Here is a 14,672-nt window from a genome sequence, read left to right on the forward strand (position 1 = left end):
ACCGGCGCATGCGCAGTAGGATCAGTTCGCCGGTACGATCTACTGCGCATGCGTGTGACTTTTGACACATGCACAGTAGATCCGTACCGGTGAAATGATCCTACTGCGCATGTGCCAAAACGCCGGTTAAAGCAGGAAGAAGATCGCGTGGAAGAAGATGGCGTCGTGAACTCCCTGGACTGGACCTGCGCAGAAGGGTAAGTAACAAGTTAGGGGCATTTGCCCAGCGGGACGGGTAGGCCAGGGGGGAGGGGGGGGCAACAAACGGGAGGGGGGGTGGGGGGTTTGTGCCGACTAGGTTTCCTTCCCCTTTAAGAACAGTGCAATCAGAGTTACTTTAAAAAACCAACATCTTGTTTACCATAACAAAATCCCTGCCCCTGCTGGCGGAAAACAAAGAGACATATGCCACCATAGCCAGTGCCAAGCCAAGCTACCTGGGCAACCTGGCCGGCCACCTTGCCTCACCTGCACAAATACAGGAGCGTGTGATCATAGAAAAAAAAGAAGCATTTGACAATTTGTGTTTACAGCTAAATCTAAAATAAGGCCAGTTGTTATTTTACACCAAATGCCGCCACAAGGTTTGAGCCAGAAGTACTTTCCTTGTCACACCGAGAACGTGTGAATTAGATGCTGAATACATGAGCTGCTTTGTTTCAAAGGCACATCTTGAATAATGTTTCTTTTTTTATATCTATGATTTTTAACTCATCATTGATACTTCTATTTTATTTTCTACTTGAATACTTTATGGTTGAACTAAATCTTTACAATTTTAACAAATAACTGTGTAACTTTACACATTTCAAAAACTAGCGCTAGCAAACATTCAGTTGGTCTGAGTTTTTCAGTGTTGGCTTCTCTCCATTGGCAGATACAGAAGCAGAGAGGAGTCGCAGCTCCAATGTCTCAATAAGAGCAATAGGGATTATTAGCCACACACACCTGTAGTACCTGTAGTATCTGCATATAGTATCTGTCCATTCAGCCCATGGATCAAATGGTCTTTCTCATAGAGAAACAGCCAGTGTATGGCCAACTATGCTCAATATAATACTCTGTGTTTTAAATATTTATATGATTTTCATATAAACAAGAAAAATGAGTATGACGGCATATATCAAGCAGACTTAGAGGATGTGCTGCAAATGGCATGACATTTTCAAACAATAATAGCATTAATAGATAAATACAGAAAAATGTAACTAAACCAGTAGATGTAAAGACAAATAAAGACTTTTGGGGAAAGTCGGATTGCCCAATTGCCATCCAATTTAGATTTGAAGAAACCTATAAACTTGATCTTTGGTATTGGAATCACAAGACTCAAAATAAAGAGACTACTGTATATGTATATGATGTAAGTATATACAGAATAAGTATTAGCCCATATAGCAGTTCTTATGGTCCTTTGTTTGTCAGTGAAGTGCTGTGTAACATGGCTACTGTGTTGTACATGTCTGTAATCAGATAAATATGATCAGACACACAGGCATGTTTGTATGTGAACCTGCAAGAATACGACAAATAAACGCACACACACATTTCCATACAATACACAAGCTGTGTCTAATTGTGTATTTATTCTGTATTCCTTTCCTTCATTCCTTTTTCTCTCCCACTGTTTCTATTCCTCATCTTCTCCCCATTTTTCTTTCCCTCCCTCCCTCTCTCTCTATCCCTCTTCCTCCCTCTCCATCCCTCTTCATCCTCACAGCGGCCCTCCCCCTTATCCTTTCTATAGAATCTGTGACATCTGATTCATTCAATCCCTCCCTCTGCTTTGCTTCTGTACCGCTTCATACACAGCTCTGCTTGTATCATTGTGATTCTTCTTTTTCTTTCTCATGAATTGTAATGTTGCAGAACCATTCCTCTAGGATACATGTCTCCGTATACCTTCCCTCTGCTCAGTAACCACACTCCATCTCTTTCTTCATTGATAAGGTACGTTTTCATTTTATTATTCCATCCTTTGACAAAAAGCCAGTGGCCTTGCTCACATGTGTTGATATTTATTCTTCAGTGATGCCAAATTGAAGGTATTTTGTTTCCTTATTTCTCACGCCTTGGTCTGGCTGGTGCCGACCTGGAAATCTTCACTATTGCTGTTTATTGACGACCATGAACGTTACCAGGTTAAACTGCTTTTGTCTGAGTGGAATCAGTATTATTAATGGGGAAACAATATGGAATTAAATGTACCCCCTCCTCACTGATTTTCATTGATCGATGTTTTAAACCTATTTTACCTGTGTTTAATCATTTCTACATGTTGCCAGTCTTGTGTATATCACAGTTCCAATACAAGTAGATTAGAATTTCTTTCTTGCACACAATACACATTCTTACGTATTTATATTACATGTTCTATATGTGTGCATATGCATTTGTGGTGTGTGTATGTGTGCGTATATATATTAATTATAGCTTAGTGATCAGTGCAAGCCTGTGACTGCTGTAGCTTATGTAACACACATTATTATCCATTTCATTATTTCATTTTCACCAGCAAGGAGAATATTTGTACTGATATTTTTTCATAAATTCTTGCCTTTTTCATCGTTGTAAGAACCAGATTATATGACTGGGGAGGACACTTTCCACCTCTGATGAAACAGTCGTATAGTAGTCGTTCTACTAGTCTTTTCCATCAGGTGGAACACAGATTGATCAGTACTGTGTCTGGAGCTACTGTATGTACAGTTACTATGTGCATTTCTATAGTATCTCAGTGTTCCCATGTAGCCAATCCACAAATTACAGGCACACAAAAGAGTTAGAACACAAAGAGAATATATAAACATGCAAGAAAGCATGTGTGCCTCAGAGCTTACAATCTTTAAAAAGATAGGGAAAAAACTATTTCTGAGCAAGGGTTGAGTGCATCTCCAGTATATTGAATAGGGTGGATTTTTAGAAGCTTCATTGATAAAATCCAAGGAGTCATAGGGGTAAAATATGAAATGAAAAAGAGGGCCCTGTTTGAGAAAGTAATGTTGCAAAGGCTACTGGATATACAGTACATATCCGTCTATAAATGCTTAATGAATACCAACGTTTTTTATTTTAATATGGTGGTCTGTAATTAATAAATTGGTTGAAATGTGTGGCTTTATATTGTCAGTAACTAACCTAATTAATGTATTTGTTTAGTATAGGGAAAGGGAATTAAGGTTCATTGACAACTGGAAGGCAGAAGTGTGTACATGATTGTTAGTTCAGCTGAAGCCTTTGTTTGAACATTTCAGCCATAGCTCTGCACAAAGACACACACACACATGGTCAGAAGGATCAAGCATCTGTTTATACAGCTCATGAAGACAGAGTATCGTTTGTCTAGCCCCCCCTCACTGTTTGTCCTGATAAAAGAAACCTGGCCTCTAATACATGAAGAAAAGTGGAAAAAAGAGTTGTAAAGATAGTTACTTAGCATTGTATATGCTGTTTAGTCTATTTAAATGATGTATTGAGGGCTAGATTCTTCAATTCTATTTTGGAAATTGGTGAATGGAAATCTCATTGTGTTATTTAAACTGCTGATCACACAAAATGAAAGTCTTGTTAATAGGTTGCCTTAAGGTGGCCATACATATACAGTAGAGATCACCAAATGAGCGGATCTCTCCCCGATATGCCCACCTTGAGGTGGACGACTTCAGGCTGATCCAATCATGGGCTAGGGTTGCCACCTTTTCTGGAAAAAAATACCGGCCTTCCTATATGTTTAACTTTTTTGCCTATTAATAATATTGAGATCAACCATCATTTTTACCGGCCAGGCCAGTAAAATACCAGCCAGGTGGCAACCCTATCGTGGGCCCTAGTCCCCAATGGACCATAATGATAGGAATATTGGATCACTGGACCGCATCAACGAACAGATGCGATCCGAGGGGATTTTTATGCCTGCCCGACTTTCGGCCAGATATCGATCGGGGAAGTCCGTCGGATGGTCCCTCACACAGCCAATAAGCTGCTGACTCTGTCTGTCTGTCGGCAGCTTTTATTCGGCCCATGTATGGCCAGCTTTACTATCTGCCCAGTTGAACTGGAGGAAGATTGTGCAATTCAGAAGGCATCAAAAACCAATTGATCACATGAATGCAATTAGGCCTTCTGTGTGTGGCTAAATCACTGTGTAGGCAGGTCTAAAAGCAGCTCAAGTGTAACCACTTTAAGTGGTATAATAAGAAGCTGCTCAGTTTCTCAGAGCTATACTCATACGCTCTAATGTACAGTAAAAAAATAGTCAAAATCCTACTTAACTGGTACTACACCCCAGATAAACTTAATGCCATGTTCCCATGCCATGTAACTCAGTTTCCCAATAAAGAACTTTGCAGACAAGTTGCTGCCCTGGATTTGTTCCACAAACTACTGAATGCATTGAACTATTGGGTATTATACACAGAATACCTGTGGAAGAAGCCAACAACGAAATTTGGTGAGCTTGCTCTGAATATTATATTTGCATGTTCCCATACACAACAGACAGATGTTGGAGCGGCTGCAAACAGCGAGGCACACTGGCCCACCTGATGTGGTACTGCCCAATAATTGTCCTTTACTGGGAGAACATGTCAGCACTCCTGAGTAGAGTACTCTTTCGGGACATACCACTGGATCTTTGGATATATGTTCTGGGCAAACCCCTCACAAAGCAGAGCAAAGGTTAATGAACCACATACTTACAGGAGACTTCTATGCTTAAAGTGGAAACAGAGAATGGCCCCTACGATGAACTAAGTCCAAGATAAAGTGGAAGAAATACGGAGAATGGAATACAGCTATACATAATAACAGCATGCTGGCATATGATAAGATATGGATGAATTGGATGTAACATTTCCCTAACACTCACACATCCACATGAACAACGCAAAGTTTTGATGTCCATAAAATCTGTTCTGAAAGGAGATGAAAAGCCTTTTGGCGCAAAACCCCTTGGGGCAAAGGATGATTGCACTGGCATAATTGCACCATGACAACACCTTTATAGGGTAGTATCTTCTTTGCCCTTCCTACTATGACTTTGGCTCCAAAAATATCTAACCCCTGGTCTGTCTATTTCCTTCTCTGTATTGCAAAAAAGCTACAATAACTCTTTATCCACAGTATTCTGTAATCTGTACACTGCCTTACGTAGGCTTTGAATATTATATTAGGCTAGAACTATTTGTGAGTGCAGATGAGGTTGAATAACTGCTGGATTTGTTAGGATGAATCTGCACATATCTGCATTCAATGACAAAAGTGAAACTGGATACAACTATATGAATACATCTTGGCTGCTCAAACAGAAGCATCAAGGGCACAAAATGTTATGGCTAAAAGGAGACTTCTCATGGCACATGGTGATAAACCTGTCATTTTAGACTAGCCAAACATAGAATATTTACAACATGGGTGAACTTGAGTTGTAGTGTATACGTCTCATTGTGTAACAGCTGCTTCATGGAACAACTAAAATACACAGAAGTTTATAACCTCTGAACTAATCAAAGGAATGCCGACCTTGTGGACTTCGTGCACCCTACATCCCTTCCATATTGGCATATTCCTAAGCTTTGGTTAATGCCCCTCCTTTTGTTATATTTTATATACATTCTGGCACACAAGGTAGCTATAACATTGCATCACTGGCATTCTACAGAAAAAGTTACATACGCAACCTACAATTAACAATCACAGGATTGCCAATGAGAACCACTTTTTAGACGTTATCTTAAGATCCTTAAAGGAGAAGGAAAGGCTAAAAGTAAGTAAGCTTTATCAGAAAGGTCTATATAAATACACCAGTAACCCCTCAAAGTAATGCTGCTCTGAGTCCTCTGTCAAAAGAAACATCACATTTCTTTCCTTCTATTGTGTACTCATGGGCTTCTGTATCAGACTAACTGTTTTCATCTTAAAACGCCAGGGCTAGGGCTTGAGCATGCTCAGTTTGCTCCTCTCCCCTCCTCCCTCCCTGCTGTAATCTGAGTGAGCAGGGAGAGACTAGGCATAAAGTGGTGTCACACCTAATATGGCAGCTGCTATCCTAAACAAACAGAGAGCTTCTGCAGCATAAATATAGTGGTATAGCTTGCAGTATTGTGGTTAATCTATTGGCATTAAACGGCCTCTGTAGCTTTCCTTCTCCTTTAAGTGTCTCAAAAACTTGATTTCTATAGGACCAACAAAGTTTCACTTTCACATTCTAAGAATTATAAGAGTTGGCATTTTTTCAGAATGGTAGCAAAATGATTAAAATTAGGATCAACAAAGTTAAGACAGAAATGTGTCTTGTACAGGAGTATTGCTATTAGTATGAAAGGGACTTAAGGGTTATGGCACCAAAAAAAGGTAACTGGGAGTACAGCATAATTACAATATGACCCATTTCCATTTTAGATGTGATGATTGTGTTAATAAAATTAGGTCACAATTCCAAAAATACATATTGCTTTTATTAGAAATCACCCATTTGACACTAATAGAAATATTGCACGTTTCAAATGTCATTAAAAAAAAAAAAAAAGAGAGAGAATACAATTTTTGACTATGAGAACCCAAGTGTCAGTTAATGCATTCTTTGTGGATAACACTGGCAAAAGCATTTAAAGGGGTAGTTTACCTGTAAATATGTTATAGAATGTTCATAATATATATATAAAATTTATATATATAAAATTATTCAAAGACCCGCACACCATTTCTGTGATTGGTTAATTTTTATTGTGCATATCACACATCCAATGTTTCAGTCCACATTAGGGCCTTTTTCATCCTTGAAAAAGGCCCTAATGTGGGCCGAAATGTCGGATGTGTGATATGCACAATAAAAATTGACTAATCACAGAAATGATGTGCGGGTCTTTGAATAAATTTATACATATGGCTTTTGACCCTGCACCCGATTTGATTCAGTGAAGTCTGGATTCGAGTGTGGCTGCTTAGTATTTAATATATAGTGAATAAAGTAGCCCCTCTTGTAAAATATACGGATATTATAAGTTACCGAGGAGTTTCATGACCATATAAAAACACGAGGCCGAAGGCCGAGTGTTTTTATACAGGTCATGGAACTCCGAGGTAACTTCTAATATCCTCATATTTTGCAACTGGGGGTACTTTATTTATTATAATACACAAATTTCATTGAGTCATGTGACAGAAATGACATCATAACTCACCGTTTATAACTGATGACATCAGAACTCACCGTTTATAAGAATATAATTTACAGGATATTCATGGCTTTTGTGTATTATATATATATATCAAAGGTCAAATTTCAAAATCATGTAAGTTTTTAAAAACTCCCATAAACTTGAAATTCGACCAATCAAAATGTATTAAAAAATCTAATGTTTTAAACTCAGGTGAATTTAATCAACCTGAAAACTCGAAACAAATTCGATTTGAGTTTTAAAAACTTGATTCAAGTTTTTTCTAGAAAAAAAATTGAATGTCAGCCAGGCTGAAAACAACTCCAAATTGATCCCAGGACATCTCCCATTGACTCAGATTACTTACCATCAAGTACACTGTATTGTTTTATAACCATTAAGAAAAAGGAAATAATTACATTTTTTTTTAAATAGGACTCTATGGAAGATGGCATTCATGTAATTTGGAGGGTTCTGGATAAAGGATTAACATATAATATATATAACTTATAGTTCCATACAACTCAGGAATATTCTTCCATGTTTTGTCCTATAAATGAAAGAAAAGTTTGCCAATACTTTAGCTGCCATGGCTTGAGTAAAAGGTCTCAGTTACTCTGTTTATTACAATTTGAATAATATATGATTACTATTGTGAGAGGACTGATTGTTGAGATTTATGTGGCTGTAACTAATGCAAAGAATATTGTGTATCATACAAAAGGAGGCACATTGTCCAGGCACAGTCCTCAGATGTATTTCTACTAGGGATGCACCGAATCCACTATTTTGAATTCGGCCGAACCCCTGAATCCTATATGAAAGATTTCGGCTGAATGCTGAATCCTAATTTACATATGCAAATTAGAGGTGGTAAGGGGAAAACATTTTTTACTTTCTTCGTTAGTGACAAAAAGTCACTCGATTTCCCTCCCGACCCAAATTTGCATATGCAAATTAGGATTCGGTTCTGCTGGGCAGAAGGATTTGGCCTGCTGAAAAAGGACAAATCCCGAACCGAATCCTGGATTCGGTGATCAATAATTTCTACTAATGACTGGATTGTTACTCTAACATGCAACCTGTTCCTTAATTTCACTACCAATCTATTTTTGGAGTAAATCCTGCACTTAATGTTTTGTAACTATCCTGCCTTGTATTTAGACTAGACAGCCTGGAGGCTCCTGAGTTTTGGACCGTCTGTAAGCCCAACACACTGGGGAGGCTTCCATCCAATCATGGATACAACTGGCCTGAACAAACGGAACTAGAGAATAGGGCCTTACACTAGCATGGCCAGTTGTATTGTAGCCGTCTAAACAGATTGTGCAACTGCAGCTATAAATTCAACTTTATATCATTCTCTTGCATGTGCAGTCAGTTGGTTTTGCATAGTGTGCAGCTTTTTAGAATAGATTTGTCTCCCCCGTAGCTTTTGCAAATCTCTCCGTATGAAGCAGACCCTTTTGTTTCAATTGTCTGACTATTTAATATGCTTAACTGCACAAAAGGTTATAAAGCAAAGTTGGAGCCCTTGTTCCTGTAACTACTGATGCTGAATATTTCTCTAATTCAAACAATTGTGACAAAGAAACCCATGCAATATCAAGCTGAAGCAATAATGTGGATTTAAGGAAAATAATGCCCTGGTTTGTGCTACTTTGTATAGACGCAATATGTTATTGGACTAGAGAGAACGCATTTTAAAGTACAATTTTGTCTTATAAAATCAATCAATTACAATTTTGAATTTTTTTTTATATCTGTATGTAATACTGCATGGAATTGTTGCTGAAAGCTAAACTAAAAAATTAAAAAATAATGTAAAAATCCAGTGGATGAAGGCTCATTTAGGTATAGATATATTATTAGAAACCCCTCCAGGGCCTTCCCATGACTTTCCACAGTTATATTGTTTTTGATTCTCAGGCTAAGAGATGAGCGTTATGGTGCTTTGGTTTTGCATATTTAAAACTAAAAGTAAACTTCCCCTTCAAAATAAGCACTTTATTATAACCGAAAAAACAATGCAAACAAAAACACATAGGTGTTTATACAATTTTATACTGGGAGGCACATTTATCAAAGGTCAAATTTCAAAATCATGTAAGTTTTTAAATACTCCCCTAAACTCCCATAAATTCGAAATTCAACCAATCAAATTTATTAAAGAAAAAAAAAAAATGTTAAACTCGGGTGAATGGAATCGACCAGAAAACTCGAATCGAATTTGAATCAAATTCGAATTTTAAAAACTGAATTAGAGTATCTTCTTGACTTGAATGTCAGGAAGGCTGCAAACAACTCAAAATTGATCCCTGGACCTCTCTCATTGACTTAAACAGCAATTCGTCAGGTTTTCGGTAGCAAATAGTCGAATTTGAGGTTCTTAAAGGGCCAGAGTATAATAAATCTCATGAATCTAATTAAAATGTATTTAAAACTTGAATCAAATATCAAATTTGAATAACTCCCTAGTCGAATTTGACAGTTTTGACCATAAAAAAATTTCGAATTTTCAATTGGACCCTATAAGAATAATAAATCTGCCCCTATGTGTTAAACCTCCATGATGATTTTTGTTTTGCTTACAAGATTAGCTGGATATTGTACTGTTGTCTTATTATATATGGCCTCTCCCTCTATACCATCTAAGTCTTAGCGGCAGGTTTATTAAGGTTTGAATTGAAAATTTGAATTTAAATTTTAGATGGGTTTTTGGTAAAAACTCATAAATTCGAGTTGGAAATAATCCAAATTTGAATTAGAGATTTATCATACTTGGACATTGGGAATACCTCAAATTCAACTATTCGTCACCTAACACCTGCCGAGTTCATGCAGAAGTCAATGGCAGAGGAAAAACTCGAATCAAGTTTAGTCAAATTCGAGTTTTTGGGTCGGTAATATTCGTTCGAGTTTTAGACATTTGAGGTTTTTCTTAAATAAGATACTATTCAAATTTTGAGGTCATTCGAGTTCATTTGAGGTTAAAAAAAAACTCTAACATTCGACCTTTGATAAATCAGCCCCTTAAAGTGATAATGAAATCGACATTATCTACATTACGCTACAGCCAGGGGCAATTCTATCCCCCTCGCCAGGCCTGGACTGGCAATCTGTGGCAAATGCCAGAGGGGCTGCTGTATGGTTCCCATATAGTGGGCTGGTAGTGGGCTGTTTGGGCCTCTGTGTACTTGGAATGGCAGGGCCTATTTTGACTACCAGTCCAGGCCTGCCTCTCGAAGCCTGAGGCTGCTCCACCAATGGCGCCCCCCTCACTCCTACAGTTGCCACCTTTTCTGGAAAAAAATACTGGCCTTCCTATATTCTCTATATACTCTTGGTAGCAGTGCCACGGTTGTACACCAGCAGTTACTGTGATCTCATTTCTTTCCAAAACTTCTCTATAGGAATCTGGTCTGACTGGGAGTCAAAATAGGCCCTCGCAATTCAAGAACTCAGAGGCCCAAATAGTCCTCCACCAGCCCACTAAATAGTGAGGGTCTATGGGACCTTAGAGCAGCCCCTCTGGCATTTGCCAGAACCCACAGATTGCCAGTCCGGGCCTGATAGGAATCACTGAGAATTTGGCACCAAAAGCAGTAATCTGCAGAAAATCCATTCATTGGTGTGTAAAGCTCCCCATAGACGCAAAGATTTGTCTTGCTGAATGACCGATTTTTGGTAAAGTCCGACCAATCCTTCAAATTATCGTGCAAGTTAGTGGGATTTGAACGATCGTACATCTTGCCATTTTTCGTCTGACATCTGTCCGAAAATTGATCAACCAGGATAAAAAAAACGTTATCGGCGCCAGTGCAATGTATCTATGTTTGCAGGGACAAGCAGGCAGCTCCCCTTTGTTTTCCTGGCAAATGGCTTTTTTAGTTGATGGACAATTCGTACGATCGTTTTGAGATAATCGTGGTCTCACGATGACGATCAGATCTTTTAAAAATCTTTACATCTATGGGCAGTTTAATAAAGGTTGAGGGGGGCTGCTGAAAGATTAAGGCATGGAGTCTGCTGCCCGTAATGAAGGCTCTAATTACCCATTTGCTTAAGTAGCTTCACTCTTTGTGAATCTTTTCCAGTTTGTATAAGAAGGTATTATTTTTCTTTAGATAGGAGTTACTCATATGTATGCAGTCAAAACTTAACCACTTGAAGAATTCCAAACTGTTTTCTTTATGGGAAATTCTATGCATACTTTGCATTTTCTTATTTCTGTGTGTTACTTTCCATCTAAGCAACATTCTATCGTCTTGATTTACTAAGGGCTCTTACATACCAGCTTTAGGTCATGCGTTCCCCTGCATTTGGGCTTTACATGCGGTGCAGTGAGTTCAAACAGATATTAAAGAATGGGCTGCCTTTACTCATCCGTTTCCTTTTAGTGCAATGCATGAGGGTGCCAGTATTGAACTCGCTCAACTTTTGTCAAATGGAGTGAATACTTATGGGTGCTCACTTCTCCTTTATATTGTCCTATACATAATAGTTGTGCAGGGCTGTATCTGCTATTTCATGCATGCTGTTGATTGGCCAAGTGGTTCCACTTCAAGCTATAGTCACCAGTGAATACAAACTATAACATTTTGTACAAAAAAATGCATTCCCTGCACCAGAAAATAAGCAGAAGTACCCGCAGAATTCTTTGACCGATACATAAACACACAGAAGCTGCCATTGTGACACATAGGGATATTAGAAGTCACAAATGATAAACCTTTCATTATTTTAAAATTCCAGCTTCTTATTAACTATTGTTTATTTAAGAGTTATGAGACTTATATTGACCAGAGCATTTAAGAAAACTTTCTGGCAGCAACTTGCTCTGTTCTGCATTCTGAATATACCAAAGTTTATATTAGAGAAAAGATTTTCACTGTCTGGAAATGAGCCCAATGAACAAGAAGGAATTCCACTTTGATCCCTGTATCTTTCCATTATATTTCACTTCTGAGGATCTGCCTAATGTAGGAAGGACACTTGACAGCAGATTATGGACCGAGTATATACAAATCTTGCATTGCCTATGAAAAGAATGTGCAAAGACATGCATCTACAACTGTTGCTTAACTGCATATTAAGCATCTTGAATGTTTTAGCTTATAGTCAATAGCAGCAATGATCCAGGACTTCAAACTTGTCACAGGGGGTCACCATCTTGGAAAGAGTCTGTGACACTCACATGCTCAGTGGGCTCTGATTGGCTGTTGAGAAGCTAAGCTTAGGGCTCGTCACTAATTATCCAGCAGAAAATGACCTTCCCTGGCTGTAATATAAGCTGATGCTACAGGTTTGCTGATTATTCAATTCTGATGCTAATTGCACTGGTTTCTGTGCTGCCATGTAGTAATTATGTGTATTAATGACTAATCAGCCTTATATTGTGACATTTCTATTCTATGTGTACTGTATATTGTGAGTGGCTCCCTAAGCTCAGTAAGTGACAGCAGCACAGAGCATGTGAATCAGTGAATCAGCAGAAAAGAAGATGGGGAGCTACTGGGGCATCTTTGGAGACACAGATCTTTACTGCTAAAGGGCTGTGGTTGCCTTGGGCTGGTACAGAAGCACAAAACATCATGTACAACATTTCCAGCTACTTCTTTAGTTAGGCTTTATTTCTCCTTTAAGGGATAAAAAAAATATACAGTAGGCCGGGCACTGATGTTATTTTACTGTCGACGTCCTACCAATTCTTGCCAAGTACAGATATACCAGATGAGCCATTGATTTCTAAGATTGACATTGCAGCAATCATTAACTATAAAAGCATCTGAGACAGGGATATCATGGAATAAACATACTAGTACCCCTCTTGCATTTTGCCTCTTGGTCGCCCGCACGCCCATCCTCCCTCCTTCTCACCTGTCCATCATGCCTCCCTCTCTTGAGGGGGGATTTATCTAAAGCTATAGGGGAAGCAGACCCTGTTTCCCAGCCCCCCGTGTTCCCCAGCCCCCCTCTCGAACAACCGCGGGGTCTGCTTCCTCTATAGTTATGCCACTGCCCTAGGTCAACTTGTACTATGAGGGATCCTCCACAACCCTGTTTTTCCTTACTCACTAAAAAGTCATCCAACCCCTTCTTCTATCTATTTAATGTATCAGCCAGTATGACTGATTTTATGGCACTTGAGGAAGAGTGCAATAGGGCTGATGCTGCAGCTGGAGGACACCTGCGTCGGGGCCTCCTTGTACTTTTTCCCTTGAGATCCCCCCATTTAATGCAGTCTCGTTAAGGCGGGCACCCAGTTTTTAGAGCCAACTGATTCTTTAAAGATATTTATAAGAAATTTTGAACGCCTTCAGTAGACCTAATTTCACTGATTCTATGAAAGGCTGCCTGTCGTGAGTCCATAAATGTTAATCCTACAATATTGTTGTGTTGGAACCAACACACAAAAAAATAATTTTTCAACAAATTTGCTATTTGTGTGATCAATTTTACTCTGACCCTAGCAACAGTCAATAAAATGAGTGGAAGATAAATAAGTGAAATGTCAATAAAAAGAATAAAAACTAGCCTGTAACCAAATCGAATTGGTTTTTGGTTACTGGGTAAAAACCACCTAGCATTTTAATGTTAGGATAGAGGGAAGGAGAATTGAAATGCCAGTAATTCTAATGCCATGCAAATTGTCTTAGAATACCCATTTCTACATTATTGTTGCATAAGTAGCTGAGGAAAAAAATACAAAACATTTAGCTCACTGACTAATTTTCAGTTAGAACCACTGGGGGGGAAACAGCATCCTTATTATAATTTGTATTATTTGCAAACATGGGAAAAGTTATAGTAAGTCATAACAACAAAATTACATACATAACTAGATCAATAAAAACTTCTGGTTCTGTTTTAGAAAAGTAAATTAACAGTATTTCTCAAGACATCACACTACTTTGATAGAAATCTTAAAATGTTTTATGAAATCTTTTTATTTAATTTAACATCACTGTGATTAACTGAAGCTTTTATATCCAGGGATCAGGTTCATTCTTAGAGTGGTAAATGCTGCGTGTGAGTATTCTGTCTGTGTTTAGTACAACAAACTTCCTAAAGTTTATGTTACAAATCTAAAGCTTACTGTTTTAAATACCTCTCCACTGAAGACCCTCTTTCAAACAAATGTGTTACTATATATCTTACCAAAGGATTCAGAAAAACAGCACTGAGCCATTTTCCAGTACCATATAAGGTGGTTCACTTCACAGGGTCACATCTAACAGCTGTCACCTTAACCCGTCTGGGTTTTGTCTCACTAAGGGCATAAAATCATTGGACTGAATATTATATATTATATATAAATGTAATATACAAGAAAAAAATAAATATAAAATACAGAACACAAAAATGCAGCTCAGAGATTGCATGTCACTGTATACAGAACTGTCGCCTATATATCTAGAACAGTTTTTAAAAAAACTTTTTGAGTTGAAGTCCCTCCATTGAAACAGACTGAAAGGGGCAAATATCTTCACCTAACTGGATCTCTGTGGTGCT

The 14,672-nt window shown here is 38.2% G+C and overlaps 1 protein-coding gene across 2 annotated transcripts in view; it reads left to right on the top strand.

Moving 5' to 3' along the window:
* The first annotated feature begins 1,768 nt into the window (after nucleotides 1-1,768).
* Nucleotides 1,769-14,672, top strand: part of LOC108715130 (spectrin beta chain, non-erythrocytic 1) — an 83,205-nt gene continuing 70,301 nt past the window's right edge. The window contains exon 1 of one of the 2 annotated variants that reach the window (XM_018259973.2): nucleotides 1,769-1,950. The gene's annotated coding sequence lies outside the window, so the exon portion shown is untranslated. The remainder of the gene's footprint in view (nucleotides 1,951-14,672) is intronic. The other variant, XM_018259972.2, reaches the window with a different exon arrangement.

This window comes from Xenopus laevis, chromosome 4S (assembly GCF_017654675.1).
Source record: "Xenopus laevis strain J_2021 chromosome 4S, Xenopus_laevis_v10.1, whole genome shotgun sequence".
NCBI lineage: Eukaryota > Metazoa > Chordata > Amphibia > Anura > Pipidae > Xenopus > Xenopus laevis.